The sequence below is a fragment of the Stegastes partitus genome, unplaced genomic scaffold, assembly GCF_000690725.1.
Source record: "Stegastes partitus isolate 25-593 unplaced genomic scaffold, Stegastes_partitus-1.0.2 Scaffold1638, whole genome shotgun sequence".
NCBI lineage: Eukaryota > Metazoa > Chordata > Actinopteri > Pomacentridae > Stegastes > Stegastes partitus.
In genome coordinates this window covers 68,415-89,777 of record NW_007579369.1, presented here as the reverse complement: position 1 = coordinate 89,777, position 21,363 = coordinate 68,415, and positions in this window count along the sequence as shown.

Sequence of the window (21,363 nt, the reverse complement as noted above, 5' to 3'; positions counted from 1 at the left end):
ACGAGTTACTGTGATCTGGATGAAGTAAACATTCAGACGCTGATATTTGACTTCATGCTCAGCCAAGTAAGACAATGGGAGGTTAAGGCTTTATAGTCCTGACAATTTGTGTCCTTATTTTTGATCAAAGTGGTCGCGTTTTTGGGCATGCTGTCTCATTTGTGTGGGTTTTTGGCACACCAAAATAGGAAAAAAGCCATCATGAATGCTATTATTTAAACTTGTTTATTCCCCTGCAATGACAAGTGTGTCAATAAATAAGTTGTTTTGTCTTTTCACTTTCCTTTGTGCCCTGGAAAAAGAGCCATTGGTTTAAAAAAGAATAAAGAAATAAAAGACTATGTGGCTTTTCTAGGCCATCTAAAAGGACAACACCACCACACCAATGAGAAAAATAAACAACAAATGACTTAACATGTCGGTTGCTCTGCAGGGTGTAAGTGTCAATACCTTTTAGATTTCTATTTCTTAATTTTACTTGTTAATCGAAATAAGACAAACACACCAGAAGGTACAAATGTATTTGTATCATGTATCATGTACTGATTATTAATTCAATTTCTATGACAGCAAAGCTGAGCGATCAAATGGGAAAACCTCCTCATGCACAGCTTTCAACATCTAGGACAGTATTCAGAAATGTCTCATGTGGTAAAGCTGTCGCTACAATACAGAAGTCAGGATGTGTCTTCAGAAATCTTAAATACAAACGTTAAGAATTTTTACACTCATGTAGCTGCATGTCTCAAATTTACAATTTCCCAATTCATTATGCTTTAGTAGCATTAATATCAGGTTAACAACACTGCCAAAGCACCAAATGCAACTTATTAAATGGAATAAAGAAATGAAATAGAATGATAAAAGAAACAAGAAGAGAATGGCAAAAAAGAAGAAGAAAAATGTGTGTGTGTAAGTGGGTCGCATTCTCTTCAAATACAGAAAATGGTGTTTTGGCCCGATGGCCGCAGTGTTATTAGATGTAATCAGTATTAGGTAAGTATTTATTTATTGAGTCAGTTCAGGGTCTGTACTTGTCTGCGCACACAGTCACAGTTTCTTGCTAACTGTTTGGCAAACTTACATTTACCTCAGAATCTCTGTAAGTGTGGCAATCTGCAGAATTTGGCTTTAGTCATTGTTTGCTTATCAGCTGATGATGTCCGTGATTTTGCAATGCAGGTACATTCAAAACCACAAAACCAGTTTTGGCCTCTGTGAAGGTCCTAGTCGTAGACAGAGCTATCAGTGAGAAGCTCTGTTCACAATGTAGGTCATTATTTAAGGATGATTCTTTCATTCGTGGTTGTCTTACTTTCACCAGTTATCTCAGCTAAATCTGTGTTAACCTAAAATGGAAACGAGACTGCCTGAACAACATACAGTCGTGACTTGACATTCTGACCCTTAACAACCCGAAAGAAGAAGTAGAAGTGGCCCTTCAAGCATCAAACCCTCCTTGTATCTCGACCTCCGTCTTGACAATCCGACAGCCTTGCTATCCGACATAAAAGAAGATTTTACATTTAGTGTCGGATTATCGAGTCACGACTGTGTGATATATTCTGGTAAAACACAAGTGCACATTACATCAATAGCAAGATGCAGGTGGAGACGTAAACACACATTTGCTCTATTTATGGATTAAGACAACAAAACAAACAGATGTGCAGTCAAGTTTGCACGTCTAACATTTATCACAGTGTTATTTTCCGGCACAAAACTATATGAAAACATGTAAGAACACTAAATTTCTGCATCCCTTGTGTGAGTCTGTGGTGTGAAGTGATTCTGACTAGCAGAGTTTCAGTTCCTCTATCACTTCCAGGAAGACCAAGGAGTTTTTCCATTTTGGCACTTGAGATGTTCACTCGAGTCCAGCAGGCAGGTTTCCAGATATGAGCTGGGACTTGAGCTCTTCTGCTTCATCTCTCAAAGCTGCCATAGGAACTGTGCAGTAGGAACAACACACATACTGTAACAGCTTGCACTTGTGCAGCTAAGTGAAGCCTGCTGATGAGGAACAATAGCAGACAGAGCCGATCCAGTCGCTGAACAAATGTGAGGGCTCTTACATGATTCACGCAGTGCACTCACACATACAGGTGTGAGATCAATCAGCACATACATCCAGACTCTGTTCTACACGTACACAGACAGACTCTCTTCCTGCTTCACCTCTAGGAAACTAGCGATCCTTCTTTTCCAAGGCACAAATAGCGACACATTGCCTGTTAAATAATAGTGAAAAGTTGTCTGTAGGCACTTAAAGTGTAATTTATTGTCAGTGGGTTATAAAATATACTAAACTCCATTTTATTGTTCATATTGCTCTGGAGCTGCAGGGAGTCACGTCAGGTCAGGGAGCTTTTTTTTTTTCAGATTTGAAATGAATAGCCTCATTCAAGAAATGTGGGTCTGTTGAAATTTGAATGATCAAGCACAAGTGGACTCTGAAATGCCTTATTGTTAGTGCGTGTTTGCATTCTTTTTGATTACCCTAATAGCATTCTCCACATACTTGCAGGTTTCAGATTGTCATGTTACAGTCCGTCCATATGGCAGTGGTTCCATTGAACATCATTGTTAAACTGCAATACATTTTCAGTATAAAGCTGTGAGGTCTGTGTCAAGTGGAAACTACATTAAGATAATTTGATAAAAATCATTTTCAAGACACTTTGTAAATCCTGTCCTGCGCACTACAGAAATCCTCAATCATTGCTAAGTGGGTTCCATCACACTCGCTGAAGATGGGGGATGCCATGTGGACGGCAGCTGGGTATCATATGCATTGTACAATTAGGCTTCTCCTTGTTCCACAACAAGACTCTCGGTAAACATCTTTGATTTATCATGACTCTCCCACACAAACATAACTCACTTTATTGGCCTATAATTGTCTTTGCAGGGGCATTTCCTTCAGTCTTCTACTGCTCTGACCTTGAACGACTTGCAGTGTTTCATCTGTTTAATTGGTTTTCCTAAAAACACAGGCAGTACAATAATATATTTGGGGTTAGACTGTTGTTGGAGTAATGCATAGAGTGCCCACAGCCGGAGACATCACCAGGCGCGTCCTGGCACAGCAACCCGTATGACAGCAGAGCTACTCACAGAGCCGCGGGCACATCTGGCCAAAGCAAACACGCCAGCTCGCTTGAAGTCATTAGTTTGAAAATTCTGTCACATGCCCATCTAAGAGTCAAACTCATGGGTGTAACCTCAAATTGAGAAGTAACAACATGAATAATCTCCAGCTGTATCAGAGACTGCACCCAACGCTGCACGTCTGCAAGGATTTACCATCTTCATAAGTGAGAGGAAAACTGTACCAGAGAATGGAGTGGTTCTAATTAGCCTACAAGTGTATCATTTGTTTTATTTATTGGCCTGCCACATTTTGGCGCACAAGTCGGATTTAAAGTAAATTTTCTTTGCCTGAACGATGGAAACGGCAGTGATGCAACGAAACAGTGACGTCGTACGGGGCCACAAGCATTTTCACACTCATCTGACCACAGGATTTGCTGTTGTGCAATAAAAACAGTTTTCTGTTGAGAAACAACAGTGCTGATTTGTTGACGCTGTTCTTTTCGTGTGAAATGACATATTATCACTTATTTGCAGTCAAAACCGACATCAGAATGCCTTGTTGAAACTGTGCAGCACTCGTGCAGCACTAACAACAGTCATACGGTGAAAACGTAAATAGATTTCTGGGGCTATGTGGGTGAATCCTCTGCAAACGCTCAGTAACAGACAGAAAATGAAGTATGACCTCCATCGCTTCTGTTGTGCGTGATGTGTCTTTGGTTTCACCTGAGCCTCACTAGAGCAGCGGGACCGCCTCGTGGCTTACCGTCTTAATATTCACATAAGCACAATAACTGGAGCTGCAGCGTGAAATTCAGAAGGGCCGAAGGAGCTTGAGTCAGAGGAGAAACTCGAGAGGCGGCTCACCACCGTCACCGCTCGCGAGTCACTGGCTGGATGTGAAAGGAGAAAAAAAATGTAATATCCCAAACCATCAATGCTCAACTTAACATATTTCATGAATTAGTAAAATGAAATGAAAGCTCCAGGTTTGAGTAATTAAAGTATTAGGCAGAAGCTGCAGGCATGTTGTGGCATGAATACAGAGAACATATGCTGTGGCATATTGACTGTGAGGGTTTCTTTTTATACATTGAACTTTTCCAGAAAAGAAAGGCAGTCTGCCACTTGGATGCTGTTTTTTTTTTTTCTTTCTTACAAAGCACCACTACTGAGTTCTTCTTATTCCTGATCAGAACATTACAATACATTTAACTGGACCTTCAACACACACAATACAGACAAAACTGAGTGTTGAGAGGAAGGAGTTTCCAAATATCGCTCACACGTCGACAGCTTTATTTCCTCAAACTGTTTATCTGCGAAAGAAAAACAATATCCATAAAATAAATCTTGTCCATGGGATTTTTTAACACATGCTTGTCAGATCGCACAAGCAAGAGGCTGAGTAATCATCCAAAGTGTAAACTGTGTTTCTTCTTATTTATTTATTTTCTTTACATGATCGTCTAACACACGCGGCGCTGAGTGACCTCGCCTCGCTCCACAAGCGAGCTCGGCGACCGGATGGCTTCGGCGAGCATCTTATCAATCACGACGTAGGGAGGGCCGTAGCACGGATTTTTAAATATTGCCTCGAGTCGAAGCCTCGTTCCAGTCGTGAATGCTAATGTTGAAGCAGATGGCGAGGAAGCAGAGCGGTGACGCGCAGCAGCTCGGGGAGTTTCAAAGAAAATAATGGGGGGAGATACAATATTTTTGTTCATAAGGTGTGAGAAGCATGACAAAGTTATGATTACTGAAGCTCATCACATTCAGATGAACGTGTTTTTGCTTTACTACTGACGCTGTAGCTTCAAAGAGTCTTCGTTCAATCAGACGTTTGTTTTGAAATCAGCATCTCTTGTGTAATAGAGACCTGAGGAAAGATAAAGAAAAACAAGCGTAACCAGACAACAGCCAGATACAGAATCAGGAACAATCACAGGAAATTGCTGAAGTTCAAAGTTTAAAATTGGCCAGTGGGATGAGATGTGGAAGTTTCTTTAATTCATTCCACTTTTATGACGTAAAGCGGCAGAAGACGGTTCCCAAGTTCAGAAGTGACCCGAGGGACGACTAAAGTTAAACCGGCCTGAAATCTGGTGTAGCTTCAAATTCAAGAAGAGAAGTGATATACTGAAACAGGAGATGTAGTGGTTGACTGTGGAATCACTCAATTCTTTTCTGTTCTCAAGACAGAAACATGTTTTAATAAGTAATTCACTTTTATCTTCGGGTTTCTGGGCCAATGGCTGCGTTGTACTTACAAGGAAACTGTAGTGAAGACTGGGATTGTTCTCAGATTCAAGCTGTCAAACACATTACGTACACTTCAAGATAAGACACATTTAGAGTGTTAGTGTGGGATCATAGATAAAGCAATCCTATAGAGATGTTATGATGTTATGGAGATGTTATCCAAACTGTCACTTCACCGCCTCTTGGTGTTCTTGGTGTAAAACATTAGTTTGAGTCTTGGCAACTGCGTTTGTTTTTGTGTTTGATTCCAGTTGCTCTGTTGAGGCTCCTAATCGCCATTAATTTTTTATTTTTTTCCTGCCTATGGGTGTGTCTGCGTGTGACGCAAAGACCGAAACGAGGTTTAAATTGCTGAACGAGGAGGAAAATCCGCAGCAGAACGGTTGATCGCAGCTAACCACAGCGGTTTCTCAGATATTTACGTCGAGTCTCTCTTTTTGCGCCTGTGCTGCAAAGCGAGCGGTTAATATCTAGGAGTGTCGTGAAGCTTAAAACGAATGTGCTCTAGCGAAGGAGAGAAAAGTGTTTTTGCCCAGATAAGACACATTTTTCAGATGTGGGAACTGAGAGTGGTACAAAGGCTCCTCTGTCCCCTCCTGGTCTCTCAGACATGACTCAGGCTGAGTGAGGGCGATGATGTCTCGTAGTAACAGGCCTCCCAGCACTCGGCTATGACGCCACAACAGCAACAGTAAAGAAACAAATATGCGTCTTTACTTTAGTCATATTGAATCAAGACGTCTCGTCTCCTTGTGGTTGCAGATACCAGCATTTCTTCTGTGTGTGTGTGTACATATGTGCCTGTAGGTGAGCACCAAATGTGGAGAAAAGATCCAAATAAATTGATAACAGATAGACGTAACTACCACACTGGGAACCCTCGGCTCATCGACTCGCAGAGTAACTTTCGGGAAATTACTTTAAAAGCCATGTGCATGAAATACAGCCCGTAATGTAATTTGTCTCTTGCGGAAGTGTTGCTTGACAGTTTGAAACAGTGCCACATGGTGATATATTATTCACTCTCTTAACCGCTCCCATGTCTAAATCTTTGCACTCGAAATCGCTGGTGAAAATAATCACCTATAGTTTACAGAGAGCTCTGGGAATAGTTTGTGTTCGGCCCAAACACTCGCAGAGGGGTGATAGTTTCCTCACTTTGAAATATATTTCTTTTCCTTTTTGTGTTTGCCGAAGTCATGAGAATGTTTAGATTCAGATTCACAAGTTTGCTCATTAGTCATTTCCTTTTAAAGACAGAGGTCTTATTCACCTTTAGGTCCCTTAAAGACAGGCTGCATACAAACTTTTTTTTAGTAAAGTTTGGTCATCTCTCACACTGAACTGTTTTATTTGAACATCAGATGTAGACATAGGTATTTAGCAATAGGCGGTATTAATTAAAGCAGTAAGTACCTCAAGATACGACTTCAGAGGAGTGGTTGTGGTTGTGCAGCAGGATTACAGACGTTTGCAGACTTTAGAGCGTCCTCTCACACAGACACATGCATCACCCCACGCACCCCCTTGTTTTGTGACCTGTAGTGTGCATCAAGGGCTGGTAACAAGGTCCATATGTGGAGACTTCCTCCCTCTCCAGCCCTAATGTGAAGAGGTTGTATTAACAAGACTACAGAATCCATTGATTAACTTTCCAGAGGAAGAAGAAAGACACTAACGGAGGAGGGAATAAAAAGACTTACAAGCTTCCTTGTGCAATAACTTTCTTTGACATGGAGATGTGCGTGAAGAAGCAAACCTGGAAGCTTTTTCGCTTCCCATCATAGATCATGCGACTGGTCACTGGCATCTTGATCCCAAATCAAGTCTGTAAAAGTAACAGTAAAACACGGATATCCAGCACTGACGCAATTGAGATTTTAATGGTTTTTAAGAGTGATATGAGAATGGGATAACCTGGAGATTACACATACCTGGCACATCTTTTTAAGTCAAGTTTTTTTTTTTTTTTTTTATCCGTACTCGTTATGTCAGTCGTCCTGGCACACGCAATGAAAGATGCCTTTTGATTCTGCCAAGTGTGTGAAATATACGAGGCTCAAATGACAAAGAAAGCCAATCTGAAGCTGAGTCTGAATTTGTTGTGGATCGACTTGTTCCTGGCAGTGCAGCACTTAACCTTGATTGTTGCAGACTCACACAGGAGAGCAGTGAAGCTCCCGCAGGCCAGTTCCCTCCTGAGACATGCATTCGCCTTCGGAAAGATCTGAAACGAAGGCAGCATGTTGTTTGCATCACACTGGCTCAGTGATGAGAAGGGTTAATGTGCTGCTTTTGAAATTCAAGGGAAATGTTTTTTTCTGGGGCTGCAAGGTGGATCAGTGGTTAGCACCGTCACCTCACTGCTAGAAGGCCCCCAGTTCGTGTCCCGGTTAGGACAACCGGGATCTTTCTGCGTGGAGTTTGCATGTTCTCCCCGTGCAGCGTGGGTTCTCTCCGGGTTCTCCGGTTTCCTCCCACAAGGTCCAAAAACATGTTGAGGTTAATTGGTGATTCTAAATTGTCCGTAGGTGTGAATGTGAGTGTGTTTGGTTGTCTGTCTCTAAGTGTAGCCCTGTGATAGACTGGTGACCTGTCCAGGGTGTTGGGACAGACTCCAGCCTCCCATGACCCTAGTGAGGATTAAGTGGTGTATAGGTGATGGATGTTTTTTTTTTCTAAGGAACCAAAATGTCAGGCTATTAGTAAGACTTTGTGCAATGACCAACATCTGTTTATTTGTTATTTCATGCATCCACACATAATTCCAAACAGAAGAACCAACAAAAGCTGGTGTAATTTAGACAAAACCATGTTAACTGTATAACAAAACATGCATTTGATGTGGATTTACAGAGACTTCTACAAGAGCCTTGCCTTTGCGTTGCTTAGTTTGTTGTTAAGTAACGGCTGCTGATGATGTGAAAGCGTAACAGCGCAATGAATGAATTGTTTGTTACTCGCAGGACGGATACTTAATAATCTTGCACTAGCCACAATCCATTTGTTGATATTTTTCCCATCCAGGCCATTTGGATCTAATTAAAGACAACATGTAAACAGTTCTTGTAATCTGGGAGACTCCGACGCAAACAGATGATTTACAGCTAATAATAAAATCACAGCACAAGTATTAAGCTGAAGGGGGATAAGCCAGTGATGGGCACTCTGCATCAACTGCCATCCATACTGAACATTAATTACATCTCAGGCTACGGCTTTCCCACGAACGCACACAAAGGGCTGCGTGAATTATTGACATGTGTAAGTGGATTAGTGACACATTCTTCAAAACAATTGTTGTGTTTGTTTATTACTGTGTGAAAAGTCTTCCGGTCATTCTCCTTACGCAGCAGACAAAACACTTTTGCACAATACCCCGATGTGCCATATTTTGTGGTGCGTGATGCGTCATTGTGGGAATCTGTCTCTGGGTGTTATGTCACATGACGACAAAATAACAACACCCCACAAGCTTCGCCAGGGGTTGATGGTAAAAGTGGGATTCCCTCAGTAACACAAATCTTCTCGAAGGAAAGGTTCCACCGCAGCTAGACGGTTCACATCGGGACAATAATTGATCATTCTCAGACGAATAATTATCAGCACAAAAGTTGGAATTAAACAGCTGCCCTCACTACAGTCCGCAGACACTTCATTTTCTCTCTTATTTAAGAGATAAGTGTCTATTAAAGAACAGTGTGCGTGCTCTACATATTAATGCACTGGCTGCTTTCAGGACAAAGATGAGCAGACAAAAACTCATGGATCTTTCTCATATATTTGATTTTCTCTTTGAATATGAGCAGAAAGCAACGTCATTGAAGACAGACATTTCCAAATTGTCCCTGAGTATGAGGAGTTTAAATGATATTTGTGAGCATTCACAGTGTAATGCACCTAAAATCTGTCAAACTCATGCATTTCTTTCTCTCTTAATTTCATCCTAGTTACATGCAGCCGAATTTTTTTTTCTGCAAGAAAAATGAAATGGACGAGCAGTTGCTTCCAAGCTGGCGTGTAACCATCGGAATCAAACAGAAGTGTGTGTAACAGCGCTAATTGCTATAAAATTTTGTATTTATCCACCGATTGATCCATGAGGAAGTGTTTAGGCACAATGATGGAGGTCCAGGCTGTAGAAACAGGCAGGACTAAAGGCTCATATTCAACACAGATAATGAACTTTTCTTGCAGAGTTCTAGTAAACTTACTTCAGTATTTCTGCTTTTCATCATAAAACAATTTCATTTTCACATTTTAAACGGCAGCCAATAAAATCTCAAAATGAAAAAATAATTAGATTATAATTATAATAATTAGGATGTTGAACTTAACTATGACCAGAGCTGGCAGAGGCCCAGACAACGTGGCCAGACCAGAACCAAGGCCTCAGTGACCTGGTCATTCTGTCCTGGTCCAGCAAAGGAAGGCATAATGAGGAACACATGGTCTGACAGCCGAATCAGAGCTTAAGCCAGTGAGTGAGACTGACAATTTTTATTCCACTGCCCTGTTAAGAGAACTTTGTTCACACAGAAAGCATAAAACATGATGCTGAGTATATTTTAGATTGTGCCTTCTCCCTCTGACTTCTGTCTTCTTCCTCCATCTAGTGGTCAAAAGTTAAAAAAAAGTTCTTCATCTGCTTCATTTGATCTGTAGAGTAACCTGTTGCCTACCTTGAAGTACTCCTTTTGATTTCTAATACAGAGTGTAGTTATTATTGGATTGTTTACTTTTATAGACATGTATATATACATATTGAAACAGCTGGCTGCTTTAGAACCAACACAAAGAGTGCAGACTGTAAAATCACAGTTTGTTCTCCCTCATCATTTAATCAATGTTCACAATAATCCCTTGATTCATTTTGAGATAGATTTTGAGTTTGTTGGGGGGTTTACGTCTCTACACCACAACACTGCTTAATACTAAACTGTTACATCCATGATTTATGTCACAGATGATCTCAACCATACTATCAATTAATATGGCAAAGTATCAGATGTATTAATTCTTAGAAAAAATAAAAAATAAAATGCACTTCATGAAACACTTTTTTTTCTATCCTTACTGCAACTTTGCCAAAATGCTGAGTAGTTCCTTCTCTGCAACCACCACTAGAGGGCAGTGTGCCACTGTTGCCTAAAGGGAGGGGGCAATCAGGTGAGTGTTTCTCAAGGTCAACGTTACACATCACACTGATTGTTTAAACAGGTAACAGGGTTCTCAGAACGTACAGTAAGACAGAACAGAAACAGTCCATGGTGATGGCAAACTGTCTGAGGCAGAGAGTCTGAACTATAACTGATGCAAACATCTCCCAGTGGTCTGATACAGTCTGATAAAGTCACAGTTGTCCTGAACCAGCTAGTTAGTCAGATACCACCACCGCACACCAGCTTCCCCAATTAGGTCGAGCATCCTCATCACATGAGCCGATGATTTGCTCACCAACAAATCCCCCATGCTGCATATGATTTGCTTTCTTAATTCCAATCACATCAGCTGAGACTAAGGGTGCCGTTGGCAGTGGAAGGAGAGATCATTTTTAATAAGCTGACAGACACGCATAAGCCGAGCAGACGCGATGTCAGGGAACGACAGGGGGAACAGTTTGGTCTATCTTCAGCAGGGGCTGCAGCGGTTTGCACCATTTGCTCGCACATACAGAGAAACCATCTCTGAACTCATCCACTAGAAAAGGATCTGAGCTGTGGAGGAGCTGAGTTAGCCGCACAGACTCACACACGCACAAATACACACACACACACACACACACCGAACGCCTGAGCCCCCATTGGTCGACGTCTCTCCACCCCACCGCGGGAGTCTCTGAGGGGTCTGCTGCAGTACTCTGCTCCAGGGGCCTGGAAACGCTGGAGTGAACCATTTTTTTTCCCTTACTTCTATTTTTGGGCTGGATATTGAAGGTCCACAGCCTCCCTCATTTTCCACTGTTTTTCAACATACTGGTTCCCAGTGTGCGCTGCTCGCACAGCCTCAATCCCTCCTCTGCAGATAGAAACAGCAGTAAGGCCTGTAGCTCTGAGAGGCAATATGATACCACTGAGACAACAAGAATCTGTGCAATAAGCGAGTGAGGAAGGACGCATAAATCGTGCCTCTGCAGCAGGGCCCAGGGGCAGCAACCCAGTGCTCAGCCAGCCATGTAGACTCAGGCCACAGCTAAAAGAATTTGGAAAGGACCCCTCCTGCAGCCCATCCCCCTCCCCTCCCCTCCCCTCATACGGAAAGACGTGATTTAACTGGTCTTCTCAGGCGACCGAGGAAACCAGCAGTTTTGTTATTTTAAGTCAAATTGAAGGATCTTGGTTTGCCTTTCCTGCCCTCGGCTGTAATAAAACTGACTCATTAGGCCGTTTATGTGTGATTAATAACGCCGTATCAATCAATAAAGAACATACACTGTAGCAGACAAGGCATTTAATGTACAATAACATAAGTCACAGAAAAGACAAGGTGAAGAAAAACATCAAAAAAATACATCCTGGATCAACCCAAACTTTTCTCAGATCATATTTTCCAAAGCTAATCCAGAGCTCCCATGCGAGAACCCTCAAAACAAAAGCCTTTTTAACAATTATTATTCTACTAATTGTTAATAAATACATCTATATTTACATATCATTAGTAAAGTTGTCGCTCAAAAATTTGGATTTGCAACTAATGTTGATGAGTTTGGCTCAAGTTGCCAAATCTTACAGTCATTGTAGTGTGCCAAAGAGTAAAATGCTTTTATTTTGAAAGATTTATACTAAAAATACTAATTGTAATCAGGCTGTAAGCCCAGAAAAGGCCACAATTGTGTTCCTGCAGCCACTAGCTGCTGGGGATCAATCATTCCCATCAAGGAAAGCTCCTCAACCTCAGTCCTGGAGTAAAACACAAGTGTATCTGCCCACATTCATAAAATAGAGGGAGGTCCCTAATTCCACAATAGCCTATAGGGCTTCAGATTCATGTAGGAACCTGTCAGAGGGAAGAAGCATGTTTATGAATGAACAAACTGCATCTCTGCCCGAGTTCAGTGTGAAAGTCTGTTGTAGCAAGAAAAAAAAAAGTCCTGCCCGGCGTGGAAACATCCATGTGAGCGTTTCTAGTGCGTTTTTACGCATCATCCTTATCATGGATACATACATCAAAGTCTCCATAAACTTTTATAACAACACTTATTTGTACCACTGATCAGTGTGTCCCCCCCATAAGTTTTTCTCCCACATCTCCTCCTTCCTCCTCCTCCTCCTCCCCCCCCCAACAAACCCCGGCTCACTCAGCTGTCAGGTTTGACAGTGGATTGACAAGTGTGTGATTGGGGATGTTTGGATTTTAAGCAGTGGTTTCTGTATCTCCGCGGCCTCAGAAATGGGTATCCGGCTTATTGATGGTGCTGAATGCCAGCGGGCATTAGAACAGCAAGCGGCCATCTGCCAGCCTAGCGAACTAGCAACCCCACCAGCTGCAGTCGCAAAACGCCCTACAAAGCAGGACATGCATGCAGCTTCTGACGTCTGCGGCCACACTGCGCTACAAAGCCCAGAAAAACCAGGAGCGGAAACAATGAGAATCAAGCTTATAGACGCCGCATAGGTCCACGACCGGCAAGTTTTTTCGAGCAGAGGCTGCAGTTAAGTGCACATCAGTTCATTTCGGATGAGCGGTTCGTGCGATTATTTTTCCACAGTGAAAAAATATACATAAAAAGACTCATGCAGGGGCACTTTAATACCCCGACATGGCGACGGCAAGAAAAGGGAGAGAGCTTTTTACTATTTTGGAAACTAGCGCGGACACAGAAAGTAGCACGGTGTGCGACAGTCAAGACTCTCCGCTTAATCTTTCGGCCGATGTGAAGTGGTTTGAAATTCCGTACAGAAAGCCAGACTCGGACGAGGAAGACGGAGTGCGGGAGGAAGAAGAAGAAGAGGAGGAGGTGGTGGCGGCGGAGGAGGACGGCGGCGGCAGCGGCGTCGGCGTCGGCGGAGAAGAAGAAGAAGAAGAAGAAGAGGGGGAGAATGGATTCACGAGCACAGCAGCAGCCGCGGCGGAGGCTGCGGACGCGGCCAGCTTCATCGCAGGAGGAGGCTGCAACATAATTTTGGTCACCGGCAGCAACGGGATCAAGCACGACGAGGAGGAGTACGCAGAGGACTGTTATTATTCTACCTCCACCAACTGCTCGGACACCACCTCGAACGATTCGGATATTGATTTCTCCGATTTGGAGGAGGAGGAGCGCAGGAGTTTTTTCAGCTTTGAAGATGACTTGGACGAGGACTGCACTTCGCCGGACTTCTGGGGAGAACCCGACCAGGTCATTGCTATCGAACCTTTCTCCGCTGTCAGTGGCCCTCAGCACTCGCTGGGGGACGATGCTGACACCCGTGACTATTTCCGGATACTCTTCCCAGATTCTCTTTTTGAACACATGGTAGAACAAACAAACAATTACGCCCTCTATCGGCAGAGGAGGAGCGGGAAGTCAGACCCCCACTGGCACCCCACTGATGTGAGAGAGATGAAAGCCTATGTGGGTCTGAATATTCTTATGGGCATCAACCAGCTTCCAGACACTGGCATGTACTGGGCCAGTGACATTTTCATAGGCAACGCAGGCTTTAAGAAAACCATGACAGCCAGGCGCTTTGAGAAGCTCACCCAGTACCTGCAGCTGTGTGACCGGGAGTCGGAGCCTGTGCGTGGAGAGCGTGGCTATGACGGCCTCTTCAAAATTAGGCCTCTGCTTGATGTGGTGGAGAACACTATGTGGGACGCGTACGTTCCCAACCGCTGTCTGACCATAGACAAGTGTGCCATTGTCACGAAGGGACGCTTCTCCCCCACCCAGTACATGTCCTCCAAGCCCCTGAGGAAAGGGCTCACAGTGTGGATGCTGTGTGACTCCCGCTCAGGCTACTGTCATCGGACCAAGATCCACGTAGGCAAACCCGGTGAAGACGAGGCGGTGGCCTCCCTGGGCTACAGGGTGGTGACCTCGCTGGTGCGCGGCCTGGAGGGTCAGTACCACCACCTCTTCATGGACAGCTTCTTCACCTCAGTGCCCCTCCTCCAGAGGCTGCTGAGGGACGGCCTGTACGCCTGCGGGCCCACTCAGCCGGGGCGCAAAGGTTACCCGGAGGTCCTCCGCCCCCGCAACGTTGGAAAGCTGTCCCAGGGTGAGTTCTACCAGTGCCAACGTGGCAACCTGGTCGCTACGGTGACACGGGATGTCAAGGTGATGAGCTGCCTGTCCACCAACTGTGCCCCCGGGATTGTGGGCATCAGTCCGGGGCGGCAGCAGCGCGAGACAGACGGGGGTGAGAGCGACAGCATGGACGGCTCAGGGTTGTCTTTCGGCGTACCTCGACCTCTGCCCTTACTGTTGTACCAGGAGAACATGAGAGGAGTGGACCTCTGCGATCAGCTGAGGGAGTGCTACCAGGTGGGCAGGCCGTGTAAGAAGTGGTGGCGCTACTTCCTTTGGTTCTACGTCAACCTGTGCATCGTCAACGCATACATAATCCTGAGGGAGAGCCGAGGGGGCACGCCGCCCGCAGGCTTCAATGGCAAGCAGTTCACCCAGCGCCACTTCCGTGTGCGCCTGGCGCAGCAGCTCATTGGTGACTATCAAGGGGCGAGGGGCATGGAGAGGGCGGCACGCAAGAGGCACGCAGATTCACCCATAGAGTATGGACATCGCCTGGAGCGCATGTCAGAACGCTCTCGTCGCTGCAGGAACTGCACCAACAAGGGACTGCGACATGAAAGTGTGTTCGGCTGCAAGATATGCAATGTCCACCTATGCAGGGGAGGGTGCTTCTCTGAGTTTCATAAATAAAACTGAACTGCTTTTTTTTTTTGTTTTGTTTTTATATCCTTTGTGTAATCAAACAACTTGTGTCAAGGGATTTTTTAAAACAGTAAAACAATTTGTAATTCCAAAGGTTACCACTACAAGTGCACAATATAGTCACACACTTTATGTAGAGCTAGTTTTAGGTTAGAAGTATTATTGCACGTATAATAGAGAAAATAATCGGAGAATCTGTAGATTATTTGAATTAGTATAGAATGTTTTGGCAACTTGCCTTCTGTAACACTGACAGAATTGCCTTGTGTCACTTTTTTTATACATTTAAAATATGGTAAGGATTTTATATGAAAAAGATGAAATCAAACTTTTCTGCACTTACAATAGATCAGAAAATGTTTACAATGGGAAGTTTATCTCTCTCCTTTTCCAAAATAAAAACTTCATTATGATGATCTTAACTGAATCACCTCTTTTCTTTCAGTCATTTCAAAGCATGGAAAACATCACAATAGTAAACATTCAAAAGGAAAAAAACAATGTTAATTAAATGTGATGAAATTGCGCTGCTTTAAAACAGCTTCAGCTTTGGTTGCCGTGTTCCTTCACACATGAAAATCTGTGTGTATCTGGGCCTTCAAGGGGACACAGCTTGGAGCAATTAGAGAGCAGAAAAAGCCCCTCAGTACTCTCCAGCCAATGGACCTAGTGATGCCATTTCTTTCTCCAACCGCACTACAGACACAGAGCCATCTGTGGCCCTATTACTCTGAGTCCAAACCCAAAAAGTGGTACTTGTCAGTGACACGATTGGAAAATGACAGAAACATGGCAGAAAGACTCTTTTTGAAGGAAGATTCTTTGTCTCGTGGATCAGAGTAAGCACAGAGGGTGAGGACATTCGTTTGAATCATGTAAAACAGCTTGTACACAATTAGTCAAATGAGGGTGTGCTAGATCAAAGCTGTTTCTGCAATTCGAGGAGCCGAGGACAGTTGGATAAAGAAATATCGGTGAGTTGCGCTGAGCAGAATGTGTGTTTTCACCACAGCTTTTCTGTGCGTTCCTGTTGTCGGCTGGCTGGCTAAAGGCTGTACGTAGGCAGAGATAGGCCGCTTCGGCAGGTCAGACTACCCGTCTCCTGTGTCTCCTTCTGAGGTCTCTCTCCCTCGCTCGCTCTCTCTCCCTCCTCAGGCTCTGCTGTGCCATCCTACACATTCACACACATACACAAACACTGCACACACACACACACACACGCACACCCTCCCTTCCCCTTCACTCCGCTCTCTTGCACTCCCTCAGCCGTTCCCCAGCTGGGAGAGGGTTAGTCAACTGGACGCCCATCCCGCTGATCTGCGGGAGCCCATGGGGAGTTGCCATGGCAACCGTGGCCGATGAAGACAGGGAGTCGCCAGCAGGCCCACATGGTTGTCATGGTACTCGCTCTGGCTACGGAGGTGGGAGGTGCCAGAGGCCACACCTCCCTAGCCCTTCTCCAAAACCAGGAGAGGCTGTGGTGTGCATGTGTGTGTGCATGTGTGCGTGTGTGTGTTTGAGCGTGTGTGAGCGTGTGTGTAGGGAGCTGGCTGGCTGACAGCCTGCACACTGTACATGGAGCCAGACTGGTTACCAGGCAGGCTCTACTACAACACAGCCAAGACCACGACTGCTGCCAAAACTGAACCAAACTGCTGCTCTAGAGGCGTCTTCGTGCAGGTGTTCCTGGGATTAGAGGAATCTGTCACGCTGTGTTCCGCAGCATACCAACCAACCATACCCAAAGTTATTTCTTTTTCACTGGAGAACATGAGTGACACCACTGCTTTGCAGATATCTTCATGCAGGTGGAGGGGGCAGATTTTGCAAAAAAAATCTGTGCTGTGTGATACCACGCTTCAAATCTCGCTTCTGTTCAATCACACAGCATTTAAACCCTGTATTTTTCATTTTTCCTACATATGCCAAGACGTTTCAATGGCTGTCAGTCTTCCTCTACCCACATAGCATAGTTATTGTACTGTCAAAGTTATTACAGTTACTTACAATAATTGATACATTAAAAGCCATTTTTGACATTTTATTTAAATCACATTTTATGTTTCCACTCAAATATTAATACATTTCTAACAGACTCAAGTGCCACATGATGACAAGCCAATCGCAGCAGATGTGAGCTGAAATGTGAGTTCAATTTTCCAATTACAAAAATAGCAGTGCGGAGGATATGTACACCAGAACAGTGGAATCTGAAGCCCATGTTGGTCACTCTTGTCCTTTTGTATTATTAATGTTGAAAGTGGAACATTTTTGTTTTCTGTCAATTCTCCTCTCTGGTTTGTGGGCTGACTGTGAAATCGTGAAGCTTTATTTGTGCTGAGTCAGAACCAAACACTGCTTTCTCTCTCTCTCTCTCTCTCTTGCTGGGTAGGTGGGTGTGCTGTATGTGGTGTCACAATAGCCAGATCTAATGTTTCCAGGATGGATCCCAACCATAAAACGCTCGGCTCTCAACATGTTCCCCCTCCTGGGCAAGGAAAGATCTCAGAGTCTCTGTCAAGAACATGGGCCTGGTTTCACTTAAGAACCGCTGGTTGGGTAACACATGTACTGTTAGCATCGTGAATGTGGCTTTGTTAAATACTTTCCTCTGTTGCAAAATCAGTGCATGGACAAGGACGAGCGTGAGAACCCCCTAACATCTAATTCTCAACTCTTTCTGATTCATTGTCTCGTTGCTGAAGCGTATGAATGTTCCAGACAGGCATGGAAGTGAGGATTGTGAGACAAAAATGACCTCTTAAATCTAAATTGTTCAAATTAATCAGTGTCTCATTTAAAAAAGTATATTTGTCTTATAGGACTAGTTCAACCCGAGATTCTGAAATTTAGCTTTTACATGCCACAGTGCAGTGATGTAAAGTAACTACATAAAGTACAATCATGAGCTACTTGTATTTTCATTTAATGATACTTTATCCTCCACAACAATGCATAGGGAAACCACACTTTTATATTTTGATTGGGTGTTGTCACTAATTGCTTTTCAGAAAATGAGTTTACATAAATACATAGCAAATTGTGAAAGAGTGCACGACTAAAAATAAAACCACGATGTCCTGACCCTTTTCAAGAAGGCCAGGACAACCTCTTTTCAGATGTCAATGAGCTGCTACGAGATATTTCTCTTCTAATCTTCTCTGTTTAAGGCTCTTAGATCTAAAATTCTCTTAACATTTTACCAAAAGGGAAAGATCAGACAATATTTTTAAGAATAAAGGCAGATTTCTGAGGCAGAACTTGATGTTTTTTGTCGTCCCTTCATGTCATTCTTCTACTTCTTCATCGTTTGATCGGTAATATAAGTAATGCTCGTGCTACAACAACAAAAACAATTGGAAGAATTCCCTATATTTAATACTAATGAAATGAAAAATACTTTATTTATCCCAGAAGGGAAATTCAATAATTATAATAATAAAATCTAAAACGTATTCGGCTTAAAAAGGGGATGCAAACACTAGAATGTACAAAGTGGTCAAATAGTTGATACCAGTTTGATGCAAGAGAAAAGAAGAGCAAAGAAGTGTGGGACAAGATCTTGAACCAATGTGTTTTTCCCATTTTGATACTTGTTCTTGGACTCAAGTGAATAATTCAGCCACTCCTGTCACTGCTCTAATGTCATTTACAACGTCAGTCGACCACTTAACACGAAGCAGGACACCTTGGAGATATCTGGTCTTTGGGACGTGCAGTGAAACTGTTGTTCATTTGTGAAACAATTGGTAACTGCTGCAAAGGCTGTTTTGGATCTGACTGGCCTTTCCTCAGTGTTGCAGCTGTAACGTGACGCCTGCATTAACTTCATCTGTTTGGAATAGCTGAGGAATATAAAGCTGAAACAACAGGATTCTACGACGTGGATTTTCTGTAGAAAACAGCTAAAAATGTGCTACAGTCAAATTAACCTAGTGTTCCTGATGTGACTCATAACTCCATCTAGTGGACGGGAAAATGCACAGTGCGTGAAAGGCATTTGAAGTTCCATTAGAAAACATCCGCTCATTTAAATGCAACAACACTAAACAGACATAGTTACTTGTGCTGTTATTTTGAATCCTGTCAAACAACACCCATGTCCTTCCCTCTCGATCCAATGCATCCTTTTAACCAGGAAGCTTTCGAAACCAGATGGATCTCTTTGGTTTTTGTTCGCGTGGTTGTGGCGAGCCCAGCAGGATGACCAGGGGGAGTTTGATTTCTGGATCTCTTATCACAGGGGCAGCAAGAGTGACCTGTAACAAACCAACAAAAAGGAAAAACAAATGCATCTGATACAGTTGTTTTTTATTTGATCCATAAAAAAAAGTAAGTGGAAAAAGCTACTTAAGGGTTTATAAATTCTGAAAAAGATGATGATGATGCAATAAAAACAGAGGTCATTTTGCTGACAGTATCCTGTAAGATTACTTCGTCTCTCTGTTTCAACAGCGGTGTTTACTGGAAGCTCTGATGTAAATCATTTTGAGCTGATGCCATGAGGGAACAGGTTAGGCTGCAATATGACACTTTTCCCCTCATCTACCCTCATTAGTGTGCGGACAAGCCGTGAGGTATGTCCTCTGTAACCCCTCCTTCGTCTCGCTGTTCCTGTCTCTGGCCGTCGTTCGGCCACTGTGTGGTGCTGTTGTCATCAAGCAAGGGCGTTCAAAACAATCTACAGTTCATGAAAAAGATGAACAAGTAAAACTAGATTTCATGTTTCGTGAGCAGGTTGTTGTTTTTACTGTTCACTCTTGTGTGGGCCTCTAATGACCGTGAACTAATCTCATTATGCTTCATTGTAGGAACGATACCTTTAGTCTGTACTCGAGCTTCATCATGCAGCAGTTGAAGAAGGTTGGCGGGAGCTGTGGAGGGATGCTCAGGATTTTCGTTACAGTCCGACTGGTCTCAGCTGGAACAGAGTCTCCGGTCCCACAGAAGATGTCGTTTGTGTGCACTGTCCTCTTTGACTGAGCGACAAAGGTCTGCTTCTCACACAGGTAGAATTTGGGCGTCACCGTGCGCGCTGAGCCGTTGAGTACTTCCACAGAGATTCCCATTGCCTCACCTGTTTATGTTTTAAGGGGAAAAAGACTTATTTCTGCTTTAGTTAAGACAATCAGAAAAAATATTCTCAGTGGAATTACCTTGTTTTAATCCCATTTTTTCTGAGGTGACATTCATAGTAATCTTTCCGGAGCCAAAAAATGTAATCCTGGTCGCATGTTGTTGCTCCTACAGGTTTTATGAAGACACAAGACACAATGTCTAATTGACTTCTGACTGAGATAAGTTATTACAAACCTAAACAGACTCAGGTGGAAGAAAATCATTGTCATACCTTAAGTCCGATGATAATCATGTCGGATTTGGAGGCAAAGGGAAACTCAGACTTGGTCAGAAAAGGGAACTCAGTCTTGGTTTTCTGTACAAGCCAGATGGACTGAGTCAGCTGTGCTCGCAAACTATACGTGATGGTGCCCCATTTCCCCTTGTAAGTTGAAGGCATGTCTCTGTAAGGAAAGAGCCCAAAAGGAGAATTACTTTACTTCACCAGATGGTAAGGAAGTGTTAAATATGAATTCCATTTAAAGGGCGATGTAACAGCACTTACGTATTTGGAATCTCAAAGCTGAATGGATACACATTTCTCCCAGGGCTGATGATTTCTGAGCCTTATGAGAAGAAGCATTTTATGATAAATACACATTCAGCAGTTTGTTTTAAATATTCATCAGCTCAGAAGCTTCATGTGAGACAATACTAACCATCTCCTTTCTTTTTATCCTGAAGAATAATGTGTTCAAAGTAAAAGTATTTCTTCTTGTTGCTGTGGACCACCGGGGTTTGTCCTTCTTGTTCATACCAAGTTACTTTGGCTTTTCCTTTGGCTTTGACCACAAAACTCTGCACCTTGATTTCCTTGCTGGTCACCACTGTCACTTTTCCAGAGAGGATGTCCCCGGGAGAGTAGGTGCCTCGTTCATTCGCCTTGTCGTACTCCACTGACAGATGCTTCACAGTCATAGTAGTTCTGCATCAAACAGCTTCCCAAAGGTTGTGAAGTAAAAGCAAGACGATCTCATCTAAATCCTACAAATTTACCACAAGCTGGTTTGAAT